General features: G+C 39.5%; 1 non-coding gene across 1 annotated transcript; it reads right to left on the bottom strand.

Moving 5' to 3' along the window:
* Positions 1-345: 345 nt before the first annotated feature.
* LOC112793744 (small nucleolar RNA R71) lies at positions 346-449 on the bottom strand. Its single transcript, XR_003198441.1, has one exon. It is a non-coding gene; the product is annotated as a small nucleolar RNA R71 (small nucleolar RNA).
* Positions 450-15,854: the final 15,405 nt, after the last annotated feature.

The raw sequence follows: 15,854 nt of genomic DNA, 5'->3' as shown, positions 1-15,854 counted from the left end.
ACACCTACTTCCAAGTTTGATGGAAGAAGCATCTCAATTCCTGCCATTGGAACAAACAATTTTGAGCTGAAACCTCAACTAGTTGCTCTAATGCAACAGAACTGCAAGTTTCATGGACTTCCATCAAAAGATCCCTACCAGTTTTTAACTGAATTCTTGCAGATCTGTGAGACTTTTAAGACTAATGGAGTAGATCCTGAAGTCTACAGGCTCATGCTTTTCCCTTTTGCTATAAGAGACAGAACTAGAGCATGGTTGGACTCTCAACCTAAAGATAGCTTGGACTCCTGGGATAAGCTGGTCACGGCCTTCTTGGCTAAGTTCTTTCCTCTTCAAAAGCTGAGCAAGCTTAGAGTTGATGTTCAGACCTTCAAACAAAAAGATGGTGAATCCATCTATGAAGCTTGGGAAAGATACAAACAGATGACCAAAAGATGTCCTTCTGACATGTTTTCAGAATGGACCATGATAGATATATTCTATTATGGTCTATCTGAGTTCTCTAAGATATCATTGGACCATTCTGCAGATGGATCCATTCACCTAAAGAAAACGCCTGCAGAAGCTCAAGAACTTATGGACATGGTTGCAAATAACCAGTTCATGTACACTTCTGAGAGGAATTCCGTGAATAATGGGACGCCTCAAAGGAAGGGAGTTCTTGAATCTGAATGCCATTTTGGCTCAGAACAAAATATTGACTCAGCAAGTCAACATGATTTCTCAAAGTCTGAATGGATGGCAAAATGCATCCAACAGTACTAAAGAGGCATCTTCTGAAGAAGGAGCTTATGATCTTGAGAACCCTGCAATAGCAGAAGTAAATTATATGAGTGAACCTTATGGAAACACCTATAATTCATCATGGAGAAATCATCAAAATTTCTCATGGAAGGATCAACAAAAGCCTCAACAAGGCTTTAATAATGGTGGAAGAAATAGGCTCAGCAATCTCAAGCCTTATCCATCATCTTCTCAGCAACAGATAGAGAATTATGAACAGAATACCTCTAACTTAGCAAATTTAGTCTCTGATCTGTCTAAGGCCACTTTAAGTTTCATGAATGAAACAAGGTCCTCCATCAGAAATCTGGAGGCACAAGTGGGCCAGCTGAGTAAGAAAATCACTGAAACTCCTCCTAGTACTCTCCCAAGCAATACTGAAGAAAATCCAAAAAGAGAGTGCAAGGCCATTGATATAATCAATATGGCCGAACCTAGAAAGGAAGGAGAGGACATGAATCCCAATGAGGAAGACCTCATGGGATGTCTCTCAAGCAAGAAGGAGTTCCCTATTGAGGACCTAAAGGAATCTGAGGCTCATATAGAAACCATAGAGATCCCATTAAACCTCTTTCTGCCATTCATGAGCTCTGAAGACTATTCTTCCTCTGAAGAGGATGAAGATGTAACTGGAGAGCAAGTTGCTCAATATCTAGGAACCATCATAAAGCTGAATACCAAGTTGTTTGGTAATGAGACTTGGGAATGTGAACCTCCCTTGCTCATTAGTGAACTAGATACATAGGTTCAGCAAACTTTACCTCAAAAGAGACAAGATCCTGGCCAATTCTTAATACCCTGTACCATAGGCACCATGACCTTTGACAAGGCTCTGTGTGACCTAGGGTCAGGCATAAATCTTATGCCATTCTCTGTAATGGAGAAACTGGGGATTATTGAGGTACAGCCTGCCATATTTTCATTACAAATGGCAGACAAGTCAGTAAGACAAGCTTATGGATTGGTAGAGGACGTGTTGGTAAAGGTTGAAGGCCTTTACATCCCTGCTGATTTCATAATCTTAGACACTAGGAAGGAGGAGGATGAATGCATCATCCTTGGAAGACCTTTTCTAGCCACAGCAGGAGCTGTGATAGATGTTAACAGAGGAGAATTAGTCCTTCAATTGAATGGGGACTACCTTCTATTTAAGGCTCAATGATCTTCTTCTTTAACAATGGAGAGGAAGCATGAAAAGCTTCTCTCAATACAGAGTCAAACAAAGCCCCCACAATCAAACTCTAAGTTTGGTGTTGAGAGGCCACAGCCAAACTCTAAGTTTGGTGTTGAATCCCCACATCCAAACTCTAAGTTTGGTGTTGGGAGTCTACAACATTGACCTGATCACCTGTGAGGCTCCATGAGAGCCCACTGTCAAGCTATTGACATTAAAGAAGCGCTTATTGGGAGGCAACCCAATTTTTATTCATCTAAGTTTATTTTATTTTCATTGTTCTTTTATGTTTTATTAGGTTCATGATCATGTGGAGTCACGAAAAAAATATTAAAATTAAAAACAGAATCAAAAACAGCAGAAGAAAAATCACACCCTGAAGGAAGGACTTACTGGCGTTTAAACGCCAGTAAGGAGCATCTGGCTGGCGTTCAACGCCAGAACAGAGCATGGATATGGCGTTGAACACCAGAAACAAGCAGCATCCTGGCGTTTAAACGCCAAGAATATACCCTAAGGAGAGCTGGCGCTGAACGCCAGAAACAAGCATGGAACTGGCGTTCAACACCAGAAACATGCTGCAGCTGGGCGTTGAACGCCCAGAACATGCATCACCTCGGTGTTTAAATGCCAGAATTGCATGCAAAGGCATTGTACATGCCTAATTGGTGTAGGGATGTAAATCCTTGACACCTCAGGATCTGTGGATCCCACAGGATCATCTCAGGATCTGTGGACCCCATAGGATCCCCACCTACCATATTCTCCCCTCTTCTTAACATTCATCCTCTCTTTCCAATAAACACTCTTCCCCAAAACCCTTCACCAATCACCTCAATCTCTCTTCCCAATTACCCCTTCACCACTCACATCCATCCACTCTTTCCCATAAACCCTACCTACCTTCAAAATTCAAAATTTCTTTCCCACCCAAACCCACTCTAAATAGCCGAACCTACTCCCTCTCCCCTCACTATATAAACCCTTCTTTTCTCCTTAATTTTCATACAACACAAATCCCTCTCCTATACCTTGGCCAAATACACCTTTCTCCACTCTCCTCCATATTTTCTCTTCTTCTTTTCTTTTCTTTCTTCTCTTGCTCGAAGGCGAGCAATATTCTAAGTTTGGTGTGGCAAAAGCATAAGCTTTTTGTTTTTCCATTACCATTGATGGCACCTAAGGCCGGAGAAACCTCTAGAAAAGGAAAAGGGAAGACAAAAGCTTCCACCTCCGAGTCATGGGAGATGGAGAGATTCATCTCCAAAGCCCATCAAGACCACTTCTATGATGTTGTGGCTAAGAAGAAGGTGATCCCTGAGGTCCCTTTCAAGCTCAAGAAAAATGAGTTTCCGGAGATCCGACATGAGATTCAAAGAAGAAGTTGGGAAGTTCTGACCAACCCCATTCAACAAGTCAAAATCTTGATGGTTCAAGAGTTCTATGCCAATGCATGGATCACTAGAAACCATGATCAAAGTATAAACCCGAATCCAAAGAACTATCTTACAATGGTTCGGGGAAAATACTTAGATTTTAGTTCGAAAAATGTGAGGTTGGCGTTCAACTTGTCCATGATGCAAGGAGATGTACACCCCTACACAAGAAGGGTCAACTTTGATCAAAGGTTGGACCAAGTCCTTAAGGACATATGTGTTGAAGGAGCCCAACGGAAAAAAGACTCCAAAGGCAAGCCGGTTCAATTAAGAAGACTGGACCTCAAGCCTGTGGCTAGAGGATGGTTGGAGTTCATCCAACGCTCCATCATCCCCACTAGCAACCGATCTGAAGTTACTGTGGATCGGGCCATCATGATTCATAGCATCATGAATGGAGAGGAAGTAGAAGTTCATGAGGTCATCTCCCTTGAATTCTACAAAATAGCTGAAAAGCCCTCTACCATAGCAAGGCTAGCTTTTCCTCATCTTATTTGCCATCTATGTTACTCAATTGGAGTCATCATAGAAGGAGACATCCCCATTGAGGAGGACAAGGCCATCACTAAGAAAAGGATGGAGCAAACAAGAGAGCCCACTCATGGAACCCAAGAGACGCATGAGGAAGCTCATCACCAAGAAATCCCGGAGATGCCTCAAGGGATGCACTTTCCTCCCAACAACTATTGGGAATAACTCAACACTTCTCTTGAAGATTTGAGTTACAATATGGATCAATTAAGGGTGGAACATCAAGAGCACTCCATCATTCTCCATGAAATTAGAGAAGATCAAAGAGTAATGAGGGAAGAGCAACAAAGGCAAGGAAGAGACATAGAAGAACTCAAGGACATCATTGGTTCTTCAAGAAGAAAGCGCCACCATCACTAAGGTGGATTCATTCCTTGTTCTTATTTTTCTGTTTTTTGGTTTTTATGCTTATTATGTCATCTATATTTGTCTCTGTTACATGATCATTAGTATTTAGTAACTATGTCTTAAGGCTATAAATAATTCCATGAATCCTTCACCTCTCTTAAATGAAAAATGTTTCTAATTCAAAAGAACAAGAAGTACATGAATTTCGAAATTATCCTTGAATTTAGTTTAATTATATTGATATGGTGACAATACTTTTTGTCTTCTGAATGAATGCTTGAACAGTGCATAATTTTGATCTTGTTGTTTATGAATGTTAAAATTGTTGGCTCTTGAAAGAATGATGAACAAAGAGAAATGCTATTGATAATCTGAAAAATCATGAAATTGATTCTTGAAGCAAGAAAAAGCAGTGAAAAAGCAAAAGCTTGCGAAAAAAAATAGAAAGAAAAAGAAAAAGCAAGCAGAAAAAGCCAATAGCCCTTAAAGCCAAAAGGCAAGGGTAACGAGGATCCAAGGATTTGAGCATCAATGGATATGAGGGCCCAAGGAAATAAAATCCAAGCCTAAGCGGCTAAATCAAGTTGTCCCTAACCATGTGCTTGTGGCATGCAGGTTCAAGTGAAAAGCTTGAGACTAAGTGGTTAAAGTCGTGATCCAAAGCAAAAAGAGTGTGCTTAAGAGCTCTGGACACCTCTAACTGGGGACTTTAGCAAAGCTGAGTCACAATCTGAAAAGGTTCACCCAGTTATGTGTCTGTGGCATTTATGTATCTGGTGGTAATACCGGAAAACAAAGTGCTTAGGGCCACGGCCAAGACTCATAAAAGTAGCTGTGTTCAAGAATCAACATACTTAACTAGGAGAATCAATAACACTATCTGAAATTATAAGTTCCTAGAGATGCCAATCATTCTAAACATCAAAGGAAAAAGTAAGATGCAAAAACTGTTCAGAAGCAAAAAGCTACAAGTCCCGCTCATTTAATTAGAATTAATATTCATTGATATTTTGGGATTTATAGTATATTCTCTTCTTCTCTTCTTTTTATCCTAATTGATTTTCAGTTGCTTGGGGACAAGCAACAATTTAAGTTTGGTGTTGTGATGAGCGGATAATTTATACGCTTTTTGGCATTGTTTTTAGGTAGTTTTTAGTAGGATCTAGCTACTTTTAGGGATGTTTTCATTAGTTTTTATGCTAAATTCACATTTCTGGACTTTACTATGAGTTTGTGTGTTGTTCTATAATTTCAAGTAATTTTAGGCTGAAATTGAGGGATCTGAGCAAAACTCTGATAAAAGGCTGACAAAGGACTGCTGATGCTGTTGGATTCTGACCTCCCTACACTCGAAATGGATTTTCTGGAGCTACAGAACTCCAAATGGCGCGCTCTCAACGGCATTGGAAAGTAAACATCCATAGCTTTCCAGAAATATATAATAGTCCATACTTTATTCGAGATTAGACGACGTAAATTGGTGCTCAACACTAGTTCCATGCTGCATTCTAGAGTCAAACGCCAGAAACACGTCACGAACCAGAGTTGAACGCTAAAAACACATTACAACTTGGCGTTCAACTCCAAGATAAGCCTTAGCTCGTGTAAAGCTGAAGCTCAGCCCAAGCACACACCAAGTGGGCCCTGGAAGTGGATTTCTGCATCAATTACTTACTTCTGTAAACCCTAGTAGCTAGTCTAGTATAAATAGGACTTTTTACTATTGTATTCAGTGTCTTTTGATTGTAAGGTCTTTGATTGTAAGTCTTTTGACCATTCGGTCCTCTGATCACGTTTGGGGGCTGGCCATTCGGCCATGCCTGAACCTTCATCACATATGTATTTTCAACGGTGGAGTTTCTACACACCATAGATTAAGGGTGTGGAGCTCTGCTGTACCTCAAGTTTTAATGCAATTACTACTATTTTCTATTCAATTCAGCAATTCCTGTTCTAAGATATTCGTTGCACTTTAACATGATGAATGTGATGATCTGTGACATTCATCATCATTCTCACCTATGAACGCGTGACTGACAACCACTTCCGTTCTACCTCAGACCAGGTGCATATCTCTTGGATTCCTTAATCAGAATCTTCGTGGTATAAGCTAGATTGATGGCGGCATTCATGAGAATTCAAAAAGTCTAAACCTTGTCTGTGGTATTCCGAGTAGGATTCAGGGATTGAATGACTGTGACGAGCTTCAAACTCGCGATTGTTGGGCATGATGACAATCACAAAAGAATCAAGGGATTCTATTCCAACATGATCGAGAACCGACAGATGATTAGCCATGCTGTGACAGAGCATTTGGACCTTTTTCACTGAGAGGATGGGATGTAGCCATTGACAACGGTGATGCCCTACATACAGCTTGCCATGGAAAGGAATAGAAAGATTGAAGGAAGGCAGTAGGAAAGCAGAGATCTAACAGGGATAAGCATCTCCATACACTTATCTGAAATTCCCACCATTGAATTACATGAGTAACTCTATATTTATTTTCTGCTTTATTTACTATTCAAAAACTCTGTAACATTTATTATCCGCCTAACTGAGATTTACAAGATGACCATAGCTTGCTTCATACCAACAATCTCCGTGGGATCGACCCTTACTCACGTAAGGTATTACTTGGACGACCCAGTGCACTTGCTGGTTAGTTGTGCGGAGTTGTGACTAAGTGTGATTCACGTTTGAGAGCGCTACCAAGTTTTTGGCGCCATTGTTGATGATCACAATTTCGTGCACCAGTTGACATAAATTCCAACCGTCTTCACCAAGCTTGGGCAAAGTTCTACCCAAGATATAAGCTCCCATATATGGTTTTCAAGTAGCAAACCGGGATCCCATATCTTGTTTTCACACCCGTCTTCAAATTGAGCATCATGATTCTTCCATCCGGGTGGTTGACACATAGAATTTTCTTTAGCACACCAAATTTTCATTCTAGACCCACACAAAGTAGCATTCTTCCAATCATGGTCCCTAGACCTTGAAAGCTTGACCTTAAAGAGCCTAATGCCAAACTTCCAACCACTACACAACTCCCGTTTACTCTTAGTTCTACAAAGAGCTCTAAGTTGACCATCATTTTCAATCAAACCATATTCAAGTGAGAAAGTAAAGCTTAAGGAAAAGAATTTTACCCACTTAAATGTTGTGTTGGATGGTGACATAGGAAAGGTGACTTCCCCACACTTAGACAATGCGAGGTCTACTCCCTTATGCTCTTCCTGGGTTATTTCCACCTCTCGACAACTTTCTTCAAATTCTTCTTGCTTGTCAACTTCTTCCAAGTCTTCCTCATCGTCAATCGAGTCAAACTTGGGAGGTTGTATGAAATCTACTTCAACATCGGCTTCACATTCAATGGAAGAGTCTTCAACAAGAGCATCAACGTTGCTTGATGGTGAGTTATCTTAAAAAACTCCAACTTCAATTTCCATGGGGGAGGATTCCATTTTGGATAAGAATTCATCAATGATGGAGTCTTCCTCTTGATTACTCTCTTCAAAGTCTTCAACTATGATATGCCTTGGAAGTTGTACACCCTCCTCAACATCAATACTAGGCTTCTTAGAGAGAGGTTCTTGAGATTCCCATGGTGGTTCCACATCTCCTAAATCTTCAACCACTTCTTCCTCTTCTTCAATAATTATGGCTTCCTCCAATTGTTCCAATACAACATCTAACTTCTCACCCTCCACTGGTTTTTCTAATCTCTCCTTCATGCTTTGCTCTTTTTTTGATCTTTCACATGCGGCCACGGAAGTACCTTGAGTGTTCAAGCATTGGTAGGCTAAAGTGTGCACTACCTCGGTCAAGTTAGTCACAAACTCTAGTGCATTCCTTTGCATGGCTTCTTGTCCTTGAAGTAACAAAGTGAGAGAATTGTCTATTGGGGCTTGGGGTGGATAGGAAGGTTCATTATTTTGGAGAAAGGGTTCATGGTAGGTGATGACATGTCATCATATACCTATTTTTCTATGCTTTTCATACAAGAAATTGATAATTTGTGCTTAAATATTGAATGCTTTTATACTTAAATGATATATTTTCTTGATATTTTAATTTTATAAATCTTGTAGGAAATAAGAAGAAAAAGAAGCAAAGAAGCACAAAAAAGGAGGAAAAAAGAGCTTTGGGACACACTTTGAAGTTGGAGCACACTTTGGAGCCTTAGGCCACGCTTTTAAAAGCGTGGCCCATGACCAAATTAAAGAGGAAAACAACCAGCACGCACACTGCCCTGCCCTTGCCAAGGGCAGGGCAGAATCGTGATGCACATTGAGGTTGGAAGCAAGAATTTCGCTAAGGTAAAATCTGGGCGCTCACAGCATGACCATGCCTCCTTCAAAGGGCTATAACTTGAGCTACAGACGTCCAATTGATGTGCTTCCAGTTGCGTTGGAAAGCTGACATTCAGAGCTTTCCAACAATATATAGCAATCTATATTTGGCTTACAATTGAGGCAGGAACGAGAGGCATCTTTAAGGGCCAAAAATAAGCAAAAATAAACTAAAGTGCTTCCACCAAGGCTCGAAGCTGGAGCCTCACTCCAAAACAAAGTAGCGCTCAATTTTCTGCCCTGCCCTCTTGGAGAGCAGGGCAATGTCGTGCTCTTCATGGAAAATCAAGGAAAAATTGCTCCTCAAGTGCTTTCACCAAGTTTCGAACCAAGCACCTAAGGGGAGTGAGGAGCGCATCATGACACGGTCCAAGGAAGTGAGTGCGCAAGACACACATGCAAGGCAACATTGCCCTGCCCTCCACAAGGGCAGGGCAGCATCTTCACACATCAAGCCCGCACCACGCCCGCACCACGCACGCACCACGCATCAATTTTCTGCCCTGCCCTCCACAAGGGCAGGGCAGCCTCCTGGGAACACCCATGGGTCAAAATTCAATTCAAATTCCCTTTGAACTCAAATCTTCACCAACTGAACCAAGGCCATCCAAGACCCATTTCCCTCAAATCCAAAGCAAGCAAAGCCCACTCAACATGACTCAAAGGCACATGGATCAATTAAATTAGGATTTTCATTTTTGTAATTTGTTTTAATTTCATTTTCATTTTTATTTTGTAAAGCCTATATAAAGGCATCAATTCCATCTCACTAGGGGGCTTGCTCTATTAGGGAGTAGTAGTAATAGATAGCTCTATCTTAGTTTTCTTTTCTGTTTTTTTCTTGAGTGAGATTGGAGGAATTCTGTTTCATTCTCACTTTGAGAATTCTATTTGTTTACTTTCTGCAGATTTCTAAGAAATTGAGGATTGAATTTGAGTCTTCACTGATTGCTTCTCTTTTTTCTTCTGCAATTATTCTCTGTTGGATCAAGGAAGGGATTGAGATCTAGACTTGTTTTCTAGTCTCCTCCATCCCTGAGATCTTCAACTTTCCTTTAGCTATTGAAATTGAGCTGCATTTTACTTTCTGTTTCATTCCTCTTCTGCTACATTTACTTTTCTGCAATTTCCTTTCCTGTATTTTGCACTTTCACATCTTTGTTCACATTGAGCTTGATTTAATTTCCTGCACATTTACATTTTCTGCAATTTAAATTTCTAGTTGCTTAATCTATTGCTCTCTTAAATTTCCTGCACCCAATCCCCTTTACATTTCCTGCAATTTACATTTCGTGCAATTTAAGTTTCAGCTCTTTTACTTTCTTGTTCTTTAAGTTTCCTGCAATTTTATTTTCTGCATCTTTTAAATTCCTTGCAATTTAGTTTCTGTTGATCAACTTCACACAATTCACTCAATGTTAGCTTGACTAAACTAATCACCCACTAAAGTTGCTTGATCCATCAATCCCTGTGGGATCGACCTCACTCTTGTGAGTTATTATTACTTGATGCGACCCGGTACACTTGCCGGTTGGATTTGTGTGTTGGAAATTTATTTTTCCGCAAAAACACCATCAAGTTTTTGGCGCCTTTGCCGGGGATTGATTAGATCAACAATGATTAAGTGGGTGAGAAGTCTAGATCAAGCATTTTTTTTGTTTTTGTTCTCTGTTTTAAAGTGAAACCAAGGTGTTTGAGTTTTTGCCTCACTAAGAAATTCTCATCTCTGATATGAGTAATTTCAATTTTTCTTGGTGTTGTGTTTTCCAAAATTTAAATGGAGTTCAACTCATCTTATGATCAAACAAATTTTATGGGATATTACCCACCATCACCAATCTCTAATGGTGGTTGGGAATATCACCAAGAAATCACAGATTCTGAGCACTCCAATCCATGGAGATTTGCTTCACAGACACAAGATGAGCAAGAAAATCATATGGTATATTTTCTTCCACCACAAAATGATGCTAGTCATGATTCTAATGGTGGCTGGGAAGGAAATTCTAATGCTCCATATGATATTCATCCAAAGATATCATCACTTGACCATGCTTCAACAGAAAGCCTCTATCAAAATTCACCACCCACACAAACTTCCATGAACCAAAGCCTCTCAAAGCTTGAGACCATGATTGAAAAATATGAGAGGGAGGCACAGATATCCTGGAACGAGCAAGAGAATTCATTCAAAAACATGGAAATAATGTTAGCTCAATTGGTGAGTGCAACAAGGAAAGAGGAAAAACAAGAGGAAGAGGCTACTAAGTCAAGTGAATCTTTAGTGAAGAAGGAAGAGGTGGTGGAAATATTTGAACCTGAAACTGCCCTTGAGATGACAAGAGCACATGACAACTCACAACTCTCACAAACTTCCCTGGACCAAAACGCCTCAACACTTGAATCCATGATTGAAAGGTATGAAGAGGAGATGAAGAAAGCTTGGGAAGATCAACAAACCTCCTCCATGAAAGAGCTATTAAAGCAAATGTTGAGTGTAAAAGAGGAAGTGGAAGAACAAGCTAGTGAGGAGGACAATCAAGAACATCCAAACTCAAGGGAAACAGAGAGGCACATGAAGGACAAGCTCATTGAACCACCAATTCAAAAAGCTCTGGATGAATACAAAACTCCAATAATCACACAGCAACCAAGTCTTGAATTCAAAGAAGTGAAGGCAACTAACAAGAGCACCAATCCTGTCCCTAATCCAGCAAGCAAGATCAATCAAGCCATTTGCAAAAGGAAGCTTGCTGAGGAAAAGCCAAGGCAAGGGATAGTAGCTGAATCTTCTCCCCCTTTGAGGTCATTCCTCTTAACAAATTGGAAGAAGAGGAAGAAAGTAAAGAACAGGTAGACAGTAGGTACATTTCTTCTCCATGCTTTGTTTAAATTTCAATAAATTGGCATATGATTACATTCTAAGTTTGGTGTTGCCTTGCAACAAATTATTTTCAATCTTTTTGGATGATTGCATCAAATCAAAAATGAAAGTGACACACCAAGATTCTAAGTTTGGTGTGCCACTTATTCTCTATGCAACGCATCCAGCAACATCACTTGTCTGCATAATCATAGTGCCTTTGCATTGTTATTTTTCTTTGTTTTGACAGTTCGTTTGCATTCTCTTTGTTTTAGTCACCTCTTTATTTTTAAGTTTTCTTTTATCAACTGTTTTTGTTAATACAACACCAAGAGATCCTTATTCATGACAGATTCTTGGCTTGGTGATTGTATTTAACATATAACAGTTTCTTTTGTTTAAGTTTAATTCAAATAAATTGACATATGGTCGTATTCTAAGTTTGGTGTTGCTATGCAACAAAATTTGGTTCCAATCCTTACAAGATACTTGCATCAATTCCAAGTGAAAGTATCACACTAAGTTTGGTGTGCCACTTATATTTTTTTTATGCAATGTATCATGCACACCATCTTATGTTTGCAATCATAGTGTTTTTATTTCTCCGTGCCTTGATTATTATCCTCAATTTTGCTTGCTTGAAACACATGTACTACTAACATTTCATTGTGTAAGATATTCATGATCCATCTTAGCCCCATAGCCATTGTTCTAATTGTTGCTTGAGGATGAGCAAGCACTCTAAGTTGGCAAGGGAAAGGGAAGAATTGGAGAAAAAGGACAACAATAATGAAGATGAACTACAAGGTTGTAAAGTTCCTTTTCCTCTCCTTTGTTTCCAGCACTTTAAATTGCATGATTGTCTTATTATCTTTTCTGTTTACATGTGTGTATGAATAAAGCATAGCTTGAATCTTGATTTGTAATATGTTGCTGTGGCATTATAACTACCAACTTGAATTCTGTGAGTTCAAAAGCAATAAAGCATCATGATCATAAACAAACAAGGCATTAAAGAAGATTTTAGCATGTGCATAAAAGTTTTGGAAAGCTAGTGTGATTGATTGTTGCTCAATTGCATTGGATTTTATTTAATTGAAGCTTTTCATCTAGTATATTTTGTGAAATCTTTTGAAATCATGAAAACCTTGAAGAAGCAAATATAATTAAAGCAAGAAAAGAAAAAGGGAAGGAATGAGAAAGCTGAAGGCTCTGAGTACCAATGGCAATTTATTTGCTAAGTGCTTGTGGTGTTTATGTATTAAGCCAAATGCTTGAAAACAAAACACTTAGATGTCAAGGCTAGGCTCAAGTGCAAAAGCACTCCCTCAAAGCTCAAGGTTCTGAGCATCAATGATTAGAGAGTCAAAGAAAAGAAAAAAAATGAGCTTAATGAAGTCCTCTAATTAAATGCTTGTGGTGCTTATGTATCAAGTGGTAATACTTGAAAACAGAGCATTTAGAAGTCGTAGCTTTGTTATTAACTCATGGGACAAAGCACCCAAAAGGAGAAGCTAATAAAAAAAAATCAAATGCTTGTTTCAAGGAAAAATTATAAGGAAAAGATTTCATAAATTGAGCTAGATAGAAGCATCAATCATTTACATTTCTTTTGTGATTGTAGCATGCTTAGAAAACTAGCTTACCATGAACATTGAGTTGCTATTCTTCTTACCTTGGATTGTCAATCTTTATCGCATGATTCTTTTCTTGCTTGGGGACAAGCAAGGTTTAAGTTTGGTGTCGTGATGACATGTCATCATATACCTATTTTTCTATGCTTTTCATACAAGAAATTGATAATTTGTGCTTAAATATTGAATGCTTTTGTACTTAAATGATATATTTTCTTGATATTTTAATTTTATAAATCTTGAAGGAAATAAGAAGAAAAAGAAGCAAAGAAGCACAAAAAGGAGGAAAAAAGAGCTTTGGGACACACTTTGAAGTTGGAGCACACTTTGGAGCCTTAGGCCACGCTTTTAAAAGCGTGGCCCATGACCAAATTAAAGAGGAAAACAACCAGCACGCACACTGCCCTGCCCTTGCCAAGGGCAGGGCAGAATCGTGATGCACATTGAGGTTGGAAGCAAGAATTTCGCTAAGGTAAAATCTGGGCGCTCACAGCATGACCATGCCTCCTTCAAAGGGCTATAACTTGAGCTACAGACGTCCAATTGATGTGCTTCCAGTTGCGTTGGAAAGCTGACATTCAGAGCTTTCCAACAATATATAGCAATCTATATTTGGCTTACAATTGAGGCAGGAACGAGAGGCATCTTTAAGGGCCAAAAATAAGCAAAAATAAACTAAAGTGCTTCCACCAAGGCTCGAAGCTGGAGCCTCACTCCAAAACAAAGTAGCGCTCAATTTTCTGCCCTGCCCTCTTGGAGAGCAGGGCAATGTCGTGCTCTTCATGGAAAATCAAGGAAAAATTGCTCCTCAAGTGCTTTCACCAAGTTTCGAACCAAGCACCTAAGGGGAGTGAGGAGCGCATCATGACACGGTCCAAGGAAGTGAGTGCGCAAGACACACATGCAAGGCAACATTGCCCTGCCCTCCACAAGGGCAGGGCAGCATCTTCACACATCAAGCCCGCACCACGCCCGCACCACGCACGCACCACGCATCAATTTTCTGCCCTGCCCTCCACAAGGGTAGGGCAGCCTCCTGGGAACACCCATGGGTCAAAATTCAATTCAAATTCCCTTTGAACTCAAATCTTCACCAACTGAACCAAGGCCATCCAAGACCCATTTCCCTCAAATCCAAAGCAAGCAAAGCCCACTCAACATGACTCAAAGGCACATGGATCAATTAAATTAGGATTTTCATTTTTGTAATTTGTTTTAATTTCATTTTCATTTTTATTTTGTAAAGCCTATATAAAGGCATCAATTCCATCTCACTAGGGGGCTTGCTCTATTAGGGAGTAGTAGTAATAGATAGCTCTATCTTAGTTTTCTTTTCTGTTTTTTTCTTGAGTGAGATTGGAGGAATTCTGTTTCATTCTCACTTTGAGAATTCTATTTGTTTACTTTCTGCAGATTTCTAAGAAATTGAGGATTGAATTTGAGTCTTCACTGATTGCTTCTCTTTTTTCTTCTGCAATTATTCTCTGTTGGATCAAGGAAGGGATTGAGATCTAGACTTGTTTTCTAGTCTCCTCCATCCCTGAGATCTTCAACTTTCCTTTAGCTATTGAAATTGAGCTGCATTTTACTTTCTGTTTCATTCCTCTTCTGCTACATTTACTTTTCTGCAATTTCCTTTCCTGTATTCTGCACTTTCACATCTTTGTTCACATTGAGCTTGATTTAATTTCCTGCACATTTACATTTTCTGCAATTTAAATTTCTAGTTGCTTAATCTATTGCTCTCTTAAATTTCCTGCACCCAATCCCCTTTACATTTCCTGCAATTTACATTTCGTGCAATTTAAGTTTCAGCTCTTTTACTTTCTTGTTCTTTAAGTTTCCTGCAATTTTATTTTCTGCATCTTTTAAATTCCTTGCAATTTAGTTTCTGTTGATCAACTTCACACAATTCACTCAATGTTAGCTTGACTAAACTAATCACCCACTAAAGTTGCTTGATCCATCAATCCCTGTGGGATCGACCTCACTCTTGTGAGTTATTATTACTTGATGCGACCCGGTACACTTGCCGGTTGGATTTGTGTGTTGGAAATTTGTTTTTCCGCAAAAACACCATCAGTAGGAAGGTGGTTCTTTTTGTTGGAAATATGGCGGTGGTGTATATTGAGGTGGTTCTTGATGATGATCATGATAGGATTGTGGTGGTTCTAAAGGTTCTTGCTCATAATGGTCATAAGGATGTGGTACGGGTGATTGATCATGGGATGGATAGGGGTCATAGGAAGGTATTTGGTCAAAAGGAGCTTGTGAGTATGGTTGAGGATTATGTCGAGGGAACGGTTGGTGACATGTACAAGAACTACCACGTCTCTTAGATTGATATGCATTAGGAGTGGAGTTATACCTATGTGAGACCGGAGGATGTTGTTGCCATGAAGGTTGTCCATAAGCTTGTGGCTCCTCCCAACCTTGATTGTTCCATCCTTGATGCATATTGGCATTGAAGTTCACATTTCCTACAACACAATTAGGACTCAACTCATAGCCAAGAGGGTGAGAATTCATAGTGAAAGCAAAATAAAACTAACAAAGTCCTAAAAACTAGCAAAGACTAACAAGCAAAAGACAAACATATTCACAATATTCACATATGTACAATAACCAATAACAAGGCACACAATTGCAAGTCCCCAACAACGGCACCATTTTGATGAACGGACTCTTGTGTAGTATAGAATTTCACAATAAATTCTCGTTGCAAGTATA

This window comes from Arachis hypogaea, chromosome 3 (genome assembly GCF_003086295.3).
Source record: "Arachis hypogaea cultivar Tifrunner chromosome 3, arahy.Tifrunner.gnm2.J5K5, whole genome shotgun sequence".
Classification (NCBI taxonomy): Eukaryota; Viridiplantae; Streptophyta; class Magnoliopsida; order Fabales; family Fabaceae; genus Arachis; species Arachis hypogaea.
The sequence above is the reverse complement of the archived record's forward strand: the minus strand, read 5'-3'. Positions and strand labels throughout refer to the sequence as shown.